This window comes from Papio anubis, chromosome 16, assembly GCF_008728515.1.
Source record: "Papio anubis isolate 15944 chromosome 16, Panubis1.0, whole genome shotgun sequence".
NCBI classification, from domain to species: Eukaryota; Metazoa; Chordata; class Mammalia; order Primates; family Cercopithecidae; genus Papio; species Papio anubis.
Window position 1 is genome coordinate 87,958,138 of NC_044991.1, and position 18,104 is coordinate 87,976,241.

Below are 18,104 nucleotides of genomic sequence, written 5' to 3' on the forward strand. Positions count from 1 at the left end.
GAAACATCAGAATTCTAGGCAATCATGGAACAGTTGTGTAGTTCACATGCACAAGTAGCCCTCAGAGCTGGTCCCCCACCACAGGGAGGAGCTCAGGGACACTGAGTGTGACCTCAAGATGAAGGACGGGACTTTGGCTGCATTCTATGGAGAGCCACGCTGTGGAAGGTCACATCCTCCTTCTTATCCACCAAACATCCTTCCAGCAAGACCAGGAAAAGTCAGGAGACCACTCAAAAAAGAAGAATACTACGAAAAACCATCTCAAACAATGTCAGCAAGACAGGACCACTGTGACATTTTCAAAAACGATTTGTGAGCCCAACTCCTGGCTGAAACCCCAGCCGTGGCCACGGCTCTGTGCTCATCCTCCATGAGTCTGCGGCTCTTATCTGTAAAGTGGGCACAGCAATGAATTTGCCGGCCTGTAATGATGCCTGAAGTTAGATGTGCTGAGATATTTGTAAAGCATCCCCAAATAGTCATATTCAAGTTGTTATAACTATTAATAATAATAAATAATTGTTTTTACTTTTATTCACATTCATTGACATTTCCTGTGCCAGGCATTGTGCTAAGCATTTCATCTGGAATCTCTCATTCCCATGGGCCCCTAAGAGGTCTCTGATCTCAGTCTTACAGACTTAAAAACTGGGTGCTAAGGGCAGCTGGGTGGGCAGGGATGATCTGCCAACTCACCTTCCCAACCAGCTCCAGGTGACCTTCAGTCATCAGCCTCTTCCAGGGCTGCCTCACAAGCAGAGAGCTTCCTCACTCACACACCTTCTGAGGCAGCCCAACTAAAGAGGAATGGATACAGAGGCATAAGGGCATTGCCATCTCAGCCCCATGCCCTTTAATGAGCTGCTTCAGCTCCAGAGCTCCCGTGCAGTCAGTTGGGACTGTTGGCCAGGCCACCGCAGCCTGATGACGAAGACCCTCCTCAACCTCCTCCTCCTCTTCCTTCTTCCACCTCCTTCTTCTCCCTTCCCCTTCCCCCTTCCTCCTCCCCCTTCTTTTCTCCCTTCCTCATTCCCCCTTCCTCCTCTCCTTTCCTCCTCCCCTTCCTTTCCCCCTCCTCCTCCTTTCTCCCCTTCCTACTCCTTTCTTCTCTCCTTCCACCACCCTCTTCCCTCTTCCTCTACCCCTTTCGTCCTCCCCCTCCTCTTCTTCCTCCCCCTCTCCCTCCTCCTCTCTCCTCTTTTCCTCCTCTTCCCTCTTCTTCCCTCCTCCCCCTCTTTAGGTATAAATCCCAAGGGATCTATATATATTATGTATATTTTGATATGATCTCATTATTACAAAATTAATTCAGATCCTTGGAGGATGTTTTGCAATGCCTTCCGGAAATAACAAAACTGACAGACTGATAAATCTTATTTGAGTGGCACGTTAGTGAAAAGTCAGAAGAAATCAGTTGGATCTTTGTGGATGAATAGTTCGACCCTAACAGTCGTCCTGCTCCATGCAAAGCCCTCTGTAACCTCTCCTCCGGAATGCAGCCGGTCACAGTGTTTAGGAAATGACCAAGCTCACAGAGCGAGCGAGTGAGGGCCCCGAGATCCACACCCACATCTCCCTGACCGTCATATTTTTTTCTTCCTCCCTTCTCCTCCTCTCCCTCCCTAAAACTTTTGGAAAAATCATAGTTCATCTTCACATCTGTCATACTTGTGACAGCTGTTCGGGCTTCCTCTAAGTCTAAAATTATAGAATTATTTGAAGAAAAGTATTCATGCAATAAAACGTCACCAAATTAGGAGACCATCAGTGTTAATTAGCAAAAATTCCAGATTATAAAATGCCTCTAGATGTATGTTCTTTTTTTTTTTTTTTTGAGTAACTATGTCAAGCTTGTATAGCAACTAAAGAACCGAAAATAGAAGTCTTTTTTGTTCTCCTGCAATCTATCGATGACCACAGTAACCTTAAAAACAATTTGTTCTCCTACAGAAGTCAACATATATTTTCTACAGTCACCCCTTATTCACAATTCATCTGTTGAACAATCTTTAACAAGGAAAAAGGAACCTCCCTCCTGACCCACGTCTGAATGTTCACAAATTATCATGTTACCAGAATCGAAATTAACTGATTCTCCTTCATTTGCCATTTTTCCCTTACTTTCAGTTTCTTCTTTTCTCCACATTTAAAAAAGAAACCCCACTTTTTGTGATATGTCGATATGTCTACCCATCACCTCATCTTTTCAAAGCCCTGGAGATCCCCAGTCACTCTGGGAAAAGAAGAAACCCCTTATTAATCTGAGCTATTTTAGTGACAACACACCTGAATGTTTTAAGATAGACACCATCGGATCCAACATAATGCTGTCAGTTCTTCACGTTCAAACACTTCATCTTCAGAATATCATCTGCATGCCTTAGGGAAAAGCCCACATATTCCTGGAGGTATAAACCCTACCCTCTGGGAGGTGCTTTACCTAGGGAGAAGCCCGAATTCTCCAGCCAGCTTTCTGACCTCCTCAGCCTTCTCTCACAGCACAGCCTTGCAAACAATTCCAGCTTCAGTCATGCTCTTCTAATTGATCTCCTTTCTATATTTATTTTTTGATGAGATGAGTAGAAATGGCAATTCATTGTAACAGTAAGTTTTTAAAATCAATATGGAATCCTGCTGTGTGCTAATTTGGAGTAAATAACAAAGCAAATGGGACATGATCTCGGCTCCCAGAGAACTTGCAGTGAGGTAGAGGAAAACTGACCAAGGCCTGCCCTTGCTGGGACTTGTCTGAGCATCATCTGCAGTGTCTCAGTGGTAGCACTCACTGGTTCTGTGCGGTGGGTGCCCTGTGATGCCTACTGTATGGAGTAGGGTGTGAATTACACCTGCATTACAAATGACTCCAATACAAAACCCATAGTAGATAACTCCGTGATTTGTTAGTGAATGAACAAATGAAGGAATGAATACTGGAAACAGTTTTTTCAATGGCAAGAGTATAAGTTTGAAATGGGCCAGCCCACACCTGACTAGGTTGCTGTGAACTTGAGCAGCATGATTCATTCTGAGCCTCAGCTTTCCCTTCATTCATGCAGTAGAAACTTTGTCCCTCAGAGTTGTTATAGGAAACCTATATGATGTATGTACAAATGTTTATTGAGTGCTGGCTGTGACCCAGGGTCTGAAGTAGGAACTGGGAGCACAGAAGTCTCTGTCTTCATTGGGTTTAGTTTTCCCATTCAGTGGAACAAAGCAGGTAATAAATGAGCCAAGTTCAGTGGGACACAGTAGATGATCAAGAAACGAGCCACATCGAAGGCCAACTCAGGAGTTATGGCGGAAAGCGTTTTGTGACTGGGGACATGAAGTTCAAGTTCAAATTGAACTTCAAAACTGGACAGCATGAAGATCAGTAGTAAGACTCACCGGGAGGAAGGAGTATGGTGAAAGGCAGAAGGTAGCTGGAACATTTAGGATGCTGTCCAGATGTAAGGGGTGATGGAAAATAAAGTCAGGGAGTTGTCCCTGGTCAGCTGTGGAGGCCTGATCCCCTGGGGCATAATTTCATCCACTACTGGAGGCACTGAGGAGCCTAAAGGGGTTCACGGAGTAGGGACATTACAGAAGCCACTTTAAGGAGATGATGCAAAAACGTGCCCTCAGCCTGGCTTGAAGGTAGGGCAGACTGCAGACCACATTCCAAATAAGAACTCCTTTGAATTAGATCTCTTTGTGTTGCAAGTGACGGAAAACACAGCTTACCCTGGCTTATGGAAAGACATCAAGTATTGGCTCATGGTATTGACAGCATCCAGGTGTTCCAACGATGCCAATCAGAATCCACCTTTCCTCATCTTTGAGCCCCATTTCCCTCAGCATGGCTTCACTTTCAGACATCATCAGAGGGCAGATGGCAGCAGCTCCACGGTGTCATCCCCAGAGCTCAGCAAGCCTCGGGAGAGAGTGGCTTACACCGTAGCCCCAACTGGAACCTCCAGTGAGGCCCACGAGGCCCAACTTGGCTAAGCCCATGGCCAAGAGGACACCCTGGTCCAATGGGTAAGTGCCTGAGTCAGGCGTCTGCCTTCTGAGCTGAGTGTGGAGGAAACTATCTGCTTCACAGACTGAGAATATGGAATGGTGCAACAGAGAGTACAGAAGGGACATTACTACAACAGAAAAGGGCGTTTCTGGTATGTCTGGAGTTTATTCCATCCAGTGGGTTCGTGGTCTCACTGACTTCAAGAATGGAGCCACGGACCTTCACAGTGAGTGTTACAGCTCTTAAAGACAGGACGGACCCAAAGAGTGAGCGACAGCAAGGTTTATTGTGAAGAGCAAAAGAACAAACCTTCCACAGCGTGGAAGGGATGGGTTGGGTTGCTGCTGCTGGCTGGGGGTGGCCAGCTTTTATTCCCGCATTTGTCCCCGCCCATGTCCTGTTTCTGTCCTATCAGAATGCCCTTTTCTCAATCCTCCCCGTGATTGGTTACTTTTAGAATCCTGCTGATTGGTCCATTTTACCAAGCACTGATTGGTCCATTTTACAAACCTCTTACTAGCTACAGAGCACTGATTGGTGCATTTTTACAAAGTGCTGATTGGGGCATTTTACAGTCTCCTTGTAAGACAGAAAATTTCTCCAAGTCCCCACTCAACCCAGGAAGTCCAGCTGGCTTCACCTCTCACCGGGAGTCTGGAAACAGTGCTGTTAGGATGTTACTCACTGAGAGCATGTAAGGTATTATTGAGGGCATGAAATCATTAAATGGTGACTGCAGAAGGGGTGTTACTGCAAGTCTAGAAACGGCGTTCCTGAGAGTATGTAAAAGTGCTCCTGAGAGTAAAGAAGGGGTGTTGCTGAAGGTCTGAAAGTGTTACTGAGAGTACAGGAGGGACATTGTTGAAAGTATGGAGGGTGCTACTGAGCACACCCTTTCTGCAGTCACTGTTCCATGATTTCATACTCTCAGTAATGCTTTACACAGTCTCAGTGAGTGACATCCTAGCACCACTGTTTCCAGACTCCCTGTAACGCCCTTTCTTGCTGCAGCAAGGCCCCCTCTGTACTCTCAGTGAGTAACATCCTAACAGCACTGTTCCCAGACTCCCAGTAGTGCCCTTTCCTGCTGCAGTAACACCTGCTCTGTACTCTCAGTGAGTAACATCCTAGCAGCACTGTTTCTAGACTCCCGGTAATGCCCTTTCCTGCTGCAGTAGCACCTCTTCTGTACTCTCTGTTGCACCGTTCTGTCTTCTCAGTCTGTGGATCAGATGAAGTTTCCTCCACACCCAACTCAGAAGGTGGACGCCTGAATCAGTCCTTGCAGATACTAAATGTATGTTTTTGGGGAAAGTGACAGTAGTACGTAATTCTGTCAGACAGATCTTCCTTCCATACATTCTTCCATTGATGATCTTCCCAACAGCCTACAGCCATCTGCATTTTAGAGGAAACAGACCTGTCAGACACCGTGTCTCCTTTAGCAGGTGGAGCTGGGACTCAAACCTAGGTCTTTGCAGTGCAGGCCACACCCTTTCCCTGCCTCTAGGGGATAACAAATACAAGAAATTCTCCCCATGCAAGAACAAATTCATCCATTCGTTCATCTCCTCTATAACATGTATGGAATAAGTGGATATATTAGCCTGCTATTGGTACTATAACAAACCACAAACTTAGTGGCTTCAAGCGACATGCATTTATTGTCTTACAGTTCTGGAGGTCAAAAGTTCAAAATGGGTCTCATTGAGCTGAAAATTAAGGTGTCAGCAGGGATGCATTTCTTCTGGAGGCTCCAGGGAAGAACTCTCCTTCCCTTTCCTTTTTCCTTTCCCTTTTCCTTTTCTTCACTCTCCTCTCCTCTCCTCTCCTCTCCTCTCCTCTCCTCTCTTCTCCTCTCCTCTTCTCTCCTCTCCTTTTCTATCCTCTTTTCCCAGATTCTGAAGGCTGCCTGCATTTGTCAGCCTGTGGCTTCTTTCATCTCAAAACCAGGGATGGCTGGGGGAGCTTTGCCCATACTGCGTCACTCTGACGCTACCCTCCTGTCTCTCTCTGTTAAGGACCCTTATAATTGCGTCACGTTGCCTCCACCTGGAGAGTCTAGGAGACTCCCCAACTCCAGATCCTTGCCTTACTCATGTCTACAAAGTCCCTTTTGCCACGCAAGGAGAGATATTCAGAAGTTCTGAGAATGGAACATCTTTAGGGGACCATTTTTCTGCCTGCCACAGAGGGCAACTGGTCTATTGTGCACGTAAGGGAAATAAGCATCCCCTTACTGTGTTAGAGTAAAACTCAGTCCTGTCCAGTTTGGAATTCTCTTGTGAACATGATGAGGATGCATCAGAAAAAGCCCACGTTGGGAAAGAACCCACACCTTTTCTGCCACTGCTCAACAAATGTCAAGGATTACAGATTGAATCATGCTCACAGGCTCATGTCCAGCAATGCACAACCTCCGCTGTGTAATGCCACTGCCGTACAGCAGCCAGGCCCTCACTCTTTGGCCAGAGCAGGCGGGAAGCCAGCATACACGAGGCACCCGGCTTCCTCCAGCCTTCAGCATCTGATGCATCTTGAGCACATTGTAGGTTCCTCCTGACTCCTTGGAACTCCATTTCTTTATCAGTCCCGATGATAAAGAGCATCGCTAAAGGGTAAGAACGTTCTGGTTTAATTTTTCATGAGGGCAAACATAAAAAATTCAAGCTAATACAACCCAAAGTGAGCATTCAGGGCACCAACAAACCCTGACACCTGCCTCTCAAACAAACTCCACTGCTTCCTGAGTCCACCCCAAAATTGCTTCAGCCCTAATTGGAGCCAAGACTGCTCTGGGCAGCCAACCCAGGGCTGCCAGGGGCAAGGCATGCACATCCCCCGCACAGGGGCTCGCGGGTCCAGGCGTTTGTTTATCAGAAGGTCACTCCTAATGGTTTTAATTTTAATTTTTTATGTTTTTCTTCATTAAAAATTTAAAAACTTTGTATTAGGGGTCGCATTAAAGAAATTCAGAAGAGTAAGGAACAGCCCCATCCTGCCTGGAGAGCTCAGCGCTGTCTGTGGCGTTTGTCCCTGGCTGAGGGTCTGGCTGGCTGGGGAGGTACAGTTCTATTTCACCCTGCTCAGTGCTGCCACGATGTTGGGTCAGCCCCTGCTGTGGACAGGCAAGAGTGGGCTGCTCTGTGTGTTTCCTTCACCCTTCTTTCAGAATGGATTTTTTCTGATATTTCTTCCTGGAGAGCCCCTGTCCTTCTCTGCGGCCACAAGACCTGAGAGGCTGGGGCCGGCACAGTCACACTCTGTAGACCGAAGGCTCACAGAACCCTCAGCTGGGAGCCAGGGGGCTTGTGTCAGTCTCAAGGCCAGTCAAGATGTTGGTTCTACATGAACAGGCTAAACTGATGACAAACCAGTAGGATTTTGGAAGGATGGTCTTTGAGATACATTCATGGAGAATAGGGCACAGCACACTAGTGTCTCAAAATCAGAACTCCCTGGGAAGGCAACGTAAGGCAGGCTTAGGACAGCAGGGTCGGGCCACAGCAGGCGACAGCCCCACAACAACGCTCGCACTGCTTACCCTTCAGCGAAGGGTTCCGTAAACTGTTGTCATTGCATTGGCTCCTTCATCAAGCAAATAGCCACAGACCATTGCTTCGGGTCATGCCCTGTGCTGGGCTTTCGGGGCACAACAATAAGGACACAGCCCCATTCCATCAAGACTCCCATCCCAGCCCCTCACATGGATGATTCAGAACACGATGGACAGTGAGGATTCCATGCTGTGGCAACGCCTCACTCAGGGCAGAGGTGGCTTCCCAGGGTAGATGATGTGGAGGCAGAAACCTGAGGATGGACACAGGACAAAGAGCCTTCAGAAGACTCCTCCAGGCAGAAGAACAAACCTTTCAAAGGCCTAAAAAGGAGAGTCACCATGGGTTGTTCTGGGAACTGTGTGTGTTTAGGAGATGGGAAGAGGCCAGAGAAGTTTCTGGAAATTGGGGCCAGAGCCAGGTGACTGTGGCTGTGTAGACTCTTTAGAGAATCTGGCAGGCTAAGAGGAAGGGGGAGCCCTAGAATTTATCTCTTCCACATGTAATAGAAATACATCCATTTAAATTGTGACTTCACTACATTCCGACAAATACATACACCTGTGCACCCACTACAATTAAAACACAAGAGTTTGCACTGCCCCCCAAATCTCCTTGTTGCCCATTCCATCCTACCCACCTCTCCCCACTTCCAGCAGCTACAGACCTGCTTCTGTCTCCATGGATCAGAGGTGTCACTTCTAGAATTTCAAAGGAATGGAATGCAGTGTGCACTCTTTTGTGACAGGCTGCTCCCTTTGATATCATAATTCAGATTCAATCATGTCATTGTGTGCATGCATTTTTTTCATTGCCGAGCAGTATTCCATGGTGTGGATGTGCCACAACTATTTAGCCATTCATCCGTTTGTAGACAGATGGGTTATTTCTATTTTAAGGCCTACAATGAATAAGGCTGGTAGAACATTTGCGTGCGAGTCTTTGCATGAACATATGTCTTTTATTTCTGTTGGCTATGAGTGGAATGGCTAAGTCATATGGTAGATGTGTGTTTAACTTTGTAAGAAAGTAACACACTGCCCAGAGGCATTTAAGCAGAGGCATGAAATGATATTTCAGAAGGTTTCTGGCTGCAGCGTGTGGAGACAGAATTGGTAAGGAGGGAATATGGAATTGGATGGTGCAGTCAGTTAGGAGATTATAACTTGCCCTCAAGAAAAAATGACATGGATCTGACAAAGGGAAGGACAATGAGGTGTAGAAGTAGGTCAGTGGGGAGTAAGAGGAGTTGGCAGGATCAGGTGGCCAGGTGGAGGTAGGTGGGGAAATGGGGCAAAGATGCTTCGGACAGTGATGATCTTGGAGGGGATTGGGTCATCCACCAGTTCAGAGAAAGCAGAAGTGTGTTTGGGAAGGTGAAGGGTTTGACTTTGGACACGGTGAGTGAAATAGGCAAAAATCCAAAGTAGCTGGGCATCCTTACAGGAAACTCACAGGGCAGCTCGGGAGGCATGTGTTCCTAACACATCAGCATTTATCAATTGCTGGAGCCACTGAGGACATGCACGCCCAGTTTATCCTTTGTAGAATATCTGCTCAAGAGCTCCAGGAGAGACAAGAACGAGATTTGGCAAATTTCCCATGAATCTGATTCTCTAGAGACAGGAAAGGAACACGATTAGAATTTGAGAATGACCCTCAGGAATAAGTTAATTGGTGTACAATTATCAATTAGAGAAGAGAGGCTACTTGCATACATTGATGTGTGATGGAATTAAACACCACACTAACCCAAATGTTACTCCAATTCTCCTCATTGCCACCTCCTGACAGTGGCTAGGGGAGGCAACAATGAACAACTGGCTATGAAGAGAAATGTGCCCTGCATCCCACAAACGTGAAACACACGAGGATTTTCTTCATTCTGCATGGTCAGTTTCTTAGTAACAACAGTTTGCTTTTTGTGTGCTGTTGCAGCTAAGCTCAGAGAATGCCCTTCTCATTCTGTGTTACTTACCCAGGTTCCTGAGGGAGGGAATATTTGCGGGAGTGTTGAAAATTATCCCCCACTAAACAATAGGATCTCACAGCTCACCCAAGCCCCAGAGCACATTGAATGCCCTGGGTGGGAATAATCCTGTTCAGAGAAAGAGATGGGCATGATTTATTTATTCCAAGACGTGTGAGAAAGCATATGGTTGAGATGAAAGAGACGCAAGACCCATACACACTTCAAAGAGGGAAACTCCCAGGACCAAGGATAGAAAACAGTGAGACAACAACAACAACAAAAACCATATGTGTGTCCACAGAGAGGGCTCAGCTAGTGGGCTGGAAAATTACACAGTGACAGAAAGCATGAAAAAGTGAGTTAGAGTCGCATGCACTAAAATATCACCTGTTAACACATTAGAAAATATTTTAGATATAAGAAAAGGGTATGAAGAAGAGCAAGGTAAATACCCATGCACCACACCCAGCACACAAATTAAACTTTGTACAATGCATTTGAAGAGCTTCTCTGTTGATGTGTTTGTAATAGTGTTAAGGAGAAGCTAAGCAGGTACTGAGTAGATGTTAAATTTAGAATTTACCCTCAGCTGCCCTTGCTTCCCTTGGATTTTTCTTGATGGTGATGATCTCAAGGACCTTGACTACTCCCTCTCCTCCTCAGGGGCAAGCAGCAGAGGCAGTCACACAGGGCCCAAGCTCAGAAGGGCCCACACTAGGTTTAATGCTTTACTGTTAACACCTAAAAACTGCTAACAACTTTTAGGCAAGGGATCTCACATTTCATTTTGCATAAATTATGAAGATGGTCCCCTCCAGACGTGTATCTAAGTGTCTTCCTCCAGCACAACACAGTCATTCCTAGGAGATTCCAAGGCTGTTGCCTATACCGGATTGAGCTATGCCCCAAAGTTCATATGCTCAGGCTGTAGCCCACAGTACTTCACACTGTGACCTTATTTAGAAATAGGCTCATTGCAGATAGAATTAGTTAAGATGAGTTTGTATAGAGTGAGATGGGTCCCTAATTCAATATGACTGGTGTCCTTAGACAACGGGGAATTTGGACACTGGTGCATACATAGAGAGAATACCAGGTGAAGGTGAAGACAGAGATCGGAGTAGCATTTCTACAGTGAAGGAAGGCCAAGGGTTGCCAGCAAACTGCAAGATGCTAGGATAGGAGCCTGGAATCACAGACCCACCCCTAGCAACTTTAGAGGGAGCGCGATCCTGCTGACACCTTCATCTCAGATTTCTAGCCTCCAGAACTGTGAGACAATCCTTTTATGCTGTTTAAGCCCCACCAGTTAGTGGTATTTTGCTACAGCAGTCCCAGGAAACTCATACCTGCCTTTCGTTCCTGACCAATCCCAGCTTTTCCTCTCAAGCTGTCAGGGCTCTGTTTGCCACTGGAGTTGACAGCTGAGGAAGTCGGGGACAGTGGTGAAGTCCTGATACCTATCAAGCCCTCTTAGAGTTTTGTTGGGTTCACAACACCGGGCCATGAGATAGTGGGTGTCCCTCCCATGCAAGTAACGGCATCGGCCTTTGGAAGGCCGACTTACCATGCAGGACATTGCTGTGAATTCAGACCTGGACCTGTCTCAGCCCCTGAGTCTTGTGTCTGTGACCTTCTGTCAGATTTAGCCCTTTTCCATAACTCCCCCTTCACCACTGCCCAGGCTTTCAGCTCCTACTCTGCTCTGCTGACTCGGCTTCTGTCCCCAGCTCACTGCATGGATTTTTGCATTCTGCTTTCAGGATTCGTGTCTCCAGATTGACCCTCAGCCACTCTTGTTTCTGGCTGATTTGGTCGTCACCTTTCTGGTAGCTTCCAGGGAACTTGTCCACTGCAGGGTCTGAGATAACATCGGCTGTTGGGTGTTCCAGGTCATCGGGTGCTAAGGTTGCACAGTGTGTTCACTGGGACCTCTGGGGACAATTTCTCACTGTGACTGTCTTCCTCAAATGGTGGCTCCAGTGTCAAGAATTTCAGACACAGTGTTAGGGAGCGGAGAGAGCATCACAGCAAGGTTGTCTCCAGCAACCTCGCACCTATGTGGGCCTGTGCACCGAGTGTGGCCTGTATCAGAGCAAGACAGGTGTTTACCAAGGACAACTCAAGGGGGAATCGTAACTATAGCCAACAAGGTGGCAGAAATGCAGTGGGACCAGGAACCCGAAAAGGAAGTGGAACAGACCAGCCTGAAATCTGATAGGATGAGAGAAACTGGGTCAGTCCCGGAGAAGGTTCCAGAAGCTGGATTTTACAAGGTGACAGCTCCAGGATATGGAAATCAGGGGATTTCCCATAGGACCCCTGCCACACAGCCCGAAGAGGAGGCGTTTGAGGGCCAGGTGGACTGTGGGATGCCTTCCTCCCACTTCGATCACTGTGCACAGCCAGCCTTCCAGCTGCTAGCAGAGCAGGGACACTCGAACTGTTCCTTTTGGTGTAGGGTTTTCTTCCCTTCTTATAGAAAGCTCTCCTAATCCAGAGCACTACCGGCCAGACACTAGCTTCCACCAAATTCTTTTTGATGTCAGTCATAAAAGTTACGTGGGAGTACAGACCTCTAGGGGCACTTGGAGACAGGAAAACCCCGTTGCCTACTCATAATAAAATATCATGGTTTGAATCATTTAGAAGCTTCTGGAATCATAATTTTAGATTATGTTTCCTTCTACTTATTGCAATTAAGCCTAGGATTAAATTGAAAACCTAGTCATGTTAAAGAAATATTCGGCTGGATGCAGTGGTTCACGCCTGTAATCCCAACACTTTGGGAGGCTGAGGTGGGTGGATCATGAGGTCAGGAGATCAAGACCATCCTGGCCAACATGGTGAAACCCCGTCTCTACTAAAAACACAAAAATTAGCCAGGCATGGTGGTGGGTACCTGTAGTCCCAGCTACTCGGGAGGCTGAGGCAGGAGAATGGCGTGAACCCGGGAGGCGGAGGTTGCAGTGAGCCAAGATAGCGCCACTGCACTCCAGCCTGGGCAACAGAGTGAGACTCCATCTCAAAAAAAAAAAAAAGAAATATTCAAAGTTAATACAGCTGTGTATTCATTATCTTAATTCCTATCTATTCTCTCCACTGATACCAACTTTGACCTTAGGTAGCCCCTATCTGAGGAAGAAACGTGCCTCTGTGGCCCCTCATGCCTTTAATGTGTATTCCTAACAGTTCTGGATGATAGGAGAACTCCGAGGACCAAATGCTAAGCCAAAGGCATAGTTACTTGTAATCAAAGTGAATGTAACCAGGTCCCACAACAAATATACCAAAGGAGCTCATTTCAAAACATGTTTGTTTACCCATCCGTTAGAATGACTGAAATAAATGAAAAACACATTATCAATTGTTGTTGAAGATGTGCAGCAACAACAACTCTCATTTGCTGCTGATGGGGATGCAAAACGGTACAGCCACATTGAAAGACGTGTCGACAATTTCTTACGAAGCTCAGTGTAGTCTTATAAGGTTCAGCAATCATGCTTTTAGGTATTTACATAGTTGATTTGAAACTTATGTCCACATAAAAATCTATGGGTAAATGCCTCTAGCAACTTTCTTCATATCACCATCTGGTAGCGACCAGAATGTCCATCTGTAGGTGATTGCAAAACAAACTGTGGTGCATTCATTAAGTGGAATACTACTCTGTAGTAAAGAATGATACAGCCAGTCACACAAAGACACGGATGAACCATGTCTTTTGCTAAGTGCAAAAGGCAAGTGTCAAAGGCTGCATAGTATATGCTTCCAATTATATGACATTCTGGAAAAGGCAAAACTACAAAGATGATAAACAGATCTGTGGTTGCCAGGGGTTGAGAGGAGGTTGATTAAATAGGTGAACCTGGGATTTTTTTTTTTTTTTTTTTTTTTGAGACGAAGTCTTGCTCTGTTGCCAGGCTGGAGTGCAGTGGCACAATCTCAGCTCACTGCCACCTCCGCCTCCTGGGTTCAAGCGATTCTTGTGCCTCAGCTTCCTGAGTAGCTGGGATTACAGGCACCCACCACCACGCCTGGCTAATTTTTGTATTTTCAGTAGAGATGGGGTTTCACCATGTTGGTCAGGATGGTCTCAATCTCCTGACCTCGTGATCCACCTGCCTCGGCTTCCCAAAGTGCTGGGACTACAGGCATCAGCCACCACACCCAGCCAAACCTAGGAAATTATTTATGGCGGTTAACCTAGTCTGAATGATAGTACAATGACACTATGCATTTGTCAAAACTCACATTACCATAAGGTTCACTGTAGTACACCTTAATGTAAACAAATTTAAAAAAATAATTTAGGAGGTTGGAGGGAGTAAGGATAGAATGCTGAATGTGACATAAGAATATAACTGCATTGCAAATGTAGGATACAACCTCACTGAAGGTACTGGGGAAAAAGGTGCCAACCTAAATAAGTCTGGAATTGAGTATAGTGTGCAGACTACAGGCAAAGGGAATTGCACATAGCACTGTACTCTAGTTGTTAACATTCTTTCTCTCAGGGTTATGGGTTATCAGTTCTGACACTCCTCTACATGCTTGCTGGAGTTGAATAAGTAAATGAACAGTGGATGGTAGGAGTCAGATTTCTCACTGCTGGAGTGAAAATTTACAGAAAAGCTAGGGGAGGATACTGGAATAATCCACATGGTAATGAATTAGAGTTGCAGACATTAGTGTGAATTCATGTTTGAATAATGTAAAGGAAGATTGTTATATATAAAAATATTTCTGTATATGTATACACAAGATTAACATAAACACATATATTTCCTAACACTGTCAGGTGAGAGGGCCTGGAAGCAGTAACATCTTAGCAGTGATGAGCATATCTAGGCTCTTGATTTCTAATCTGAAAAAGGACTAAATACATAAATAGAGGAGAATATATGAATTGCCTATGCAGTGATTTCATAGCCCTCATCTCTGGGTATCTAAGAACACTCATTGAAGAACTCAGAGAAACCCTGCTTCGAGGTAGGTTTTCAGGATGGAATGCTTTCATTAGGCCGCTGGGACTGTTAGCGCTGCATCCAGTGGAAATTTCTTCAAGACTTCCATTTTCACTGTGTTGGAGCAATGATGAAACAGATGAAACCAGGGTCCTGACAGTCCGCAACTTCTTGCTGAGTTTTTCCAAGTTCTGTCCCTAGTTGTCATCTTCATAATTTTACCTCAAGCTTTCTAGGTTTTATTTCTAAGTTGTTTATGCCTTAAGGAACCTCTTCAAATGTTAGAATTTCAGACTGATATTTTCCAGGACATACAGTCTATCTTTTGTGTACCTCCTCTCTATTTCATTCTAGCACTACTGCCCTTAAGCCCTCATGAATTCCTATAAAAATATGTCTTGTATCTAATATTGTGCAGACAGTCTGCTATGTCAGAGACACAATGTCGACCAGGAAGTGTGCTGCCCTCAAGGATCTCATGATCTGCTTTGGAAAATACACTAGACACACAATTAGTCAGCATGTAATAAGACAGGCAAAACCAAGAAGTATTCCACAAAGTGCCACAGGAACATGAAAAAAGGAAAGAGGAGCCTTGAGGAGTCAATGTTTGTTGACTTTGTGCTGGCCTCCGATGGCTGCCTTGGGGAAATGCCTTCCATCAGTTTCATGTGGTTCATCTGGGGCTCTACATTGTCTCCCGCTGGGATCATCACACACTCCACCCTAGCAGATCTGAGCACCCTCATCCCTTGGGCACTGTGACTGTTTCAGGGATAGAGACGTGATAAATGAGTCCATCAGAGTCTGTTGGGGATTCATATAGCTATCATGAAGGAAAACCATCCCTCTGCTTCCAGGACCATCAGTGCTAAGCAACACGGAAGCCTGGAGCAACAGGGTCCATCTTTGCTTCCATTTGCAGAGAATCTACTAGAGAATCAAACCAACAGAAAAGGCAGCAGGAATGAGGAGAGGGACAGACCAATGCCGGGAATAGTGTTTGAGCTCCTGGATTCAGCCATGCCTGGAAGGAGCTCTACTTCTTAGCCTCTCATCTACGTGAGTCAATAAATGATCTTTGCTTAAGCAACTCACTAAGCCAAAGCCTGGGCCAGTCCCTCCCATGTGTGTAATGGAATTCCAGCTGACTGTTCTTTCCTAGCCCATCTTATTACATGAAGCTGCTAAAGAAACACTCAGATTATTTTTACTTAAAAAATCAGAAAATTTTTAAGACTACTGAATGAACTATGATATTCTTAGCCTGATAAACCTTCTAGGATCTAAGCAAACCTACTCCTTTTGTATATGGTATGATTCCACAGAAGAGGAAATACTCGTAATTTTCCCAATATGCCTCATTCTTTCTTACCCAGGAGCCACTGCTCTTGCTGTCACTACATTCAAATCCACCCTTCCATCTGTTTCTGCATCGCCTGCACCAGCCTTACTTCCCAGGTGCAAAAGCCCTCTTCATTCTGGAAACTTCCTTCATATTTCTCACAGCACAGTTCTACCACCTCTCACATGGTGTTTGTTTAGACAGATGTTCTCTTCTTCTTCACTGGACTGTGATCTTCCTGAGAACAGGGTTTCAGTGCAATCCTGAGTCACCTTTGTACTCCTGAAAAAATCTGGAATACTTCCTTGTGTGCCGTAATACTTCCATAAAAGACCGACAGATGGAGGAGTGAACAAATGAACAAAAGGGGGATTATTCTGGGTGCCCATCAGTGATACTAATTGTCTGGAAAAGGGGGAGAATGGGAAATGGCCCCCGTTGCCTCTCTCTTCCTTTGTGGCCATCACAAACCAGAATAACTATCAAGAGCATGAAGACATTCCTCACTTCTAATTTTTTTTTGGAACAGTTGTTAAAACTTCAGTGGCAATTTTCAGGCCAGGCTGCCAGGGGAAAAGGTAACATAATCTTTTCTGCATGGTAGAAGACACAGTTGCTGACCCTGCAGTTTACACTAAGCCCAAATGCTTATGTGATCCCGGCGATTATTTTCTGTTTGGGATCCCACATTGCTTAGTGATATTGGAGCTAGATGTGTGTAGGGATGCATGGTTGGGTGACTTTGAGTTTAGTATAAGACCTAGTTATTTGTCATGGAAGTTTCTGTGAGGTTCCATGTAATATTTTTAAAATCCGCCATTAGCTCTTGCTGTCTTATTCTTATGTTTGTTGTTGTTTTACTGCCAGGCCTTCGGCCAACCACAGCATGCCCCAGTTTTCTCCCATATAAAATGGGCAAGGTGATAGTGACCACCACACCGAGTTGCTTGAAGATTAAATGAGTTAATACATATAAAGATTTAGAACAGAGATTAACACCTAGCAAGTGCACACCAACCACTTACTAATTTTCAAATCATTATCATTAATGTGGGCATGACGGTGGAGGACCCAGAGCGTAGAGTGCCCTCTACAGCTGTTTGTGGAATGAGAGTATGCTTGCTGGAAAAAGGCATGGGGTATCTGGTGTTGGGTAGGGCTGAGGCAGTGGTGAAGGAGGAGGCAGCCCTGAGATTTGGAAGGCAGATGGACCCAGGGCTCCCACTTTATATGTGTGCCGGTTTGGAGCAAGGTCAGCTTTCTGGCATCCCAGCATCTTGGCACCCCACACCCTGGATCAAGACCAGGCAAAGCTGGGCAGGACAGGCGACAGGGTGAAAGGGTGAAAGGGCCATGGGGGAGCCTCACAGCTTCCAAACCTTCCTTCCAAAACCCTCTATGCCCATGAAGGGCTGACGTCACTTCCATTCGTCCTGACCCCCGCTGTGGGGAGCAGTAATCACTGAGCCTGGTGTGCTTTGGGAGCCCCCAGTCCCAATTCTAAGCTGTGTGTTTTGGCTATCGCTGACTCCAACCCCAAACAGAGAAGTCTGCTTTAGGAGGCACAGCAGTGAGGGCTCCTGGGGAACAGAACCAGTTGGAGGCAGCTGAAAGGGGGGAGTTTTATGAGGACATAGTGAGAATCATGAAAGTCAGCTGCCTGGAGATAGCAGATGCAGGCCTCTGGGCAGCACATGAGCCGGCACCAGGAGGCCCTTCCATCGCTGCTCCTCTCCACACAGTAGCTTCTTCCTTTCCCTGGACGTGAGTTCCTGATAGAATGTGTTTATTTACCGATTCATTTCATTAACATTTATTTTAGGTTCAGGGGTACATATGCAGGATTGTTATATAGGTAAATTGCATGTCACAGAGGTTTAGTGTACAGATTATTTTGTCATCCAGGTAATGAGCATAGTACCCAGTAAGTAATTCTTGATCCTCACCCTCCTCCCAACCTCCATTCTCAAGTAGTCCCTGGTGTCTGTGGTTCCCCTCTTCGCATTCATATGTACTTGAGGTTTGGCTCCCACTTCCAAGTGAGAACGTGTGGTATCTGGTTTTCTGTTCCTGCACTAGTTTGCTTAGGATAAGGGCCTCCAGCTCCATCCACGCTGCTGCAAAGGGCTTGCGTTTATTTCTTTCTAGGCTCAAAGGGCAGCTCATTGCCTCCCACTCTGCATTACAAATTTCCAAAGGAGAAGAATGTCATTCACCCAGTTGACTTTAGGTGTTTTCACTGATCTGATTCCTTCTG

At 45.9% G+C, this 18,104-nt stretch overlaps 1 long non-coding RNA gene across 3 annotated transcripts in view; it reads right to left on the reverse strand.

The window, feature by feature from the left end:
- LOC110740478 overlaps positions 1-8,258 on the reverse strand; it is a 29,557-nt gene extending 21,299 nt beyond the window's left edge. For all 3 annotated transcript variants that reach the window (XR_002515042.2, XR_002515043.2, XR_002515041.2), the window contains exons 1-2: positions 8,231-8,258; positions 7,551-7,816 (exon numbers count right to left, since the gene is read on the reverse strand). This is a non-coding gene — a long non-coding RNA (uncharacterized LOC110740478). The remainder of the gene's footprint in view (positions 1-7,550; positions 7,817-8,230) is intronic.
- Between the last annotated feature and the right edge of the window lie 9,846 nt (positions 8,259-18,104).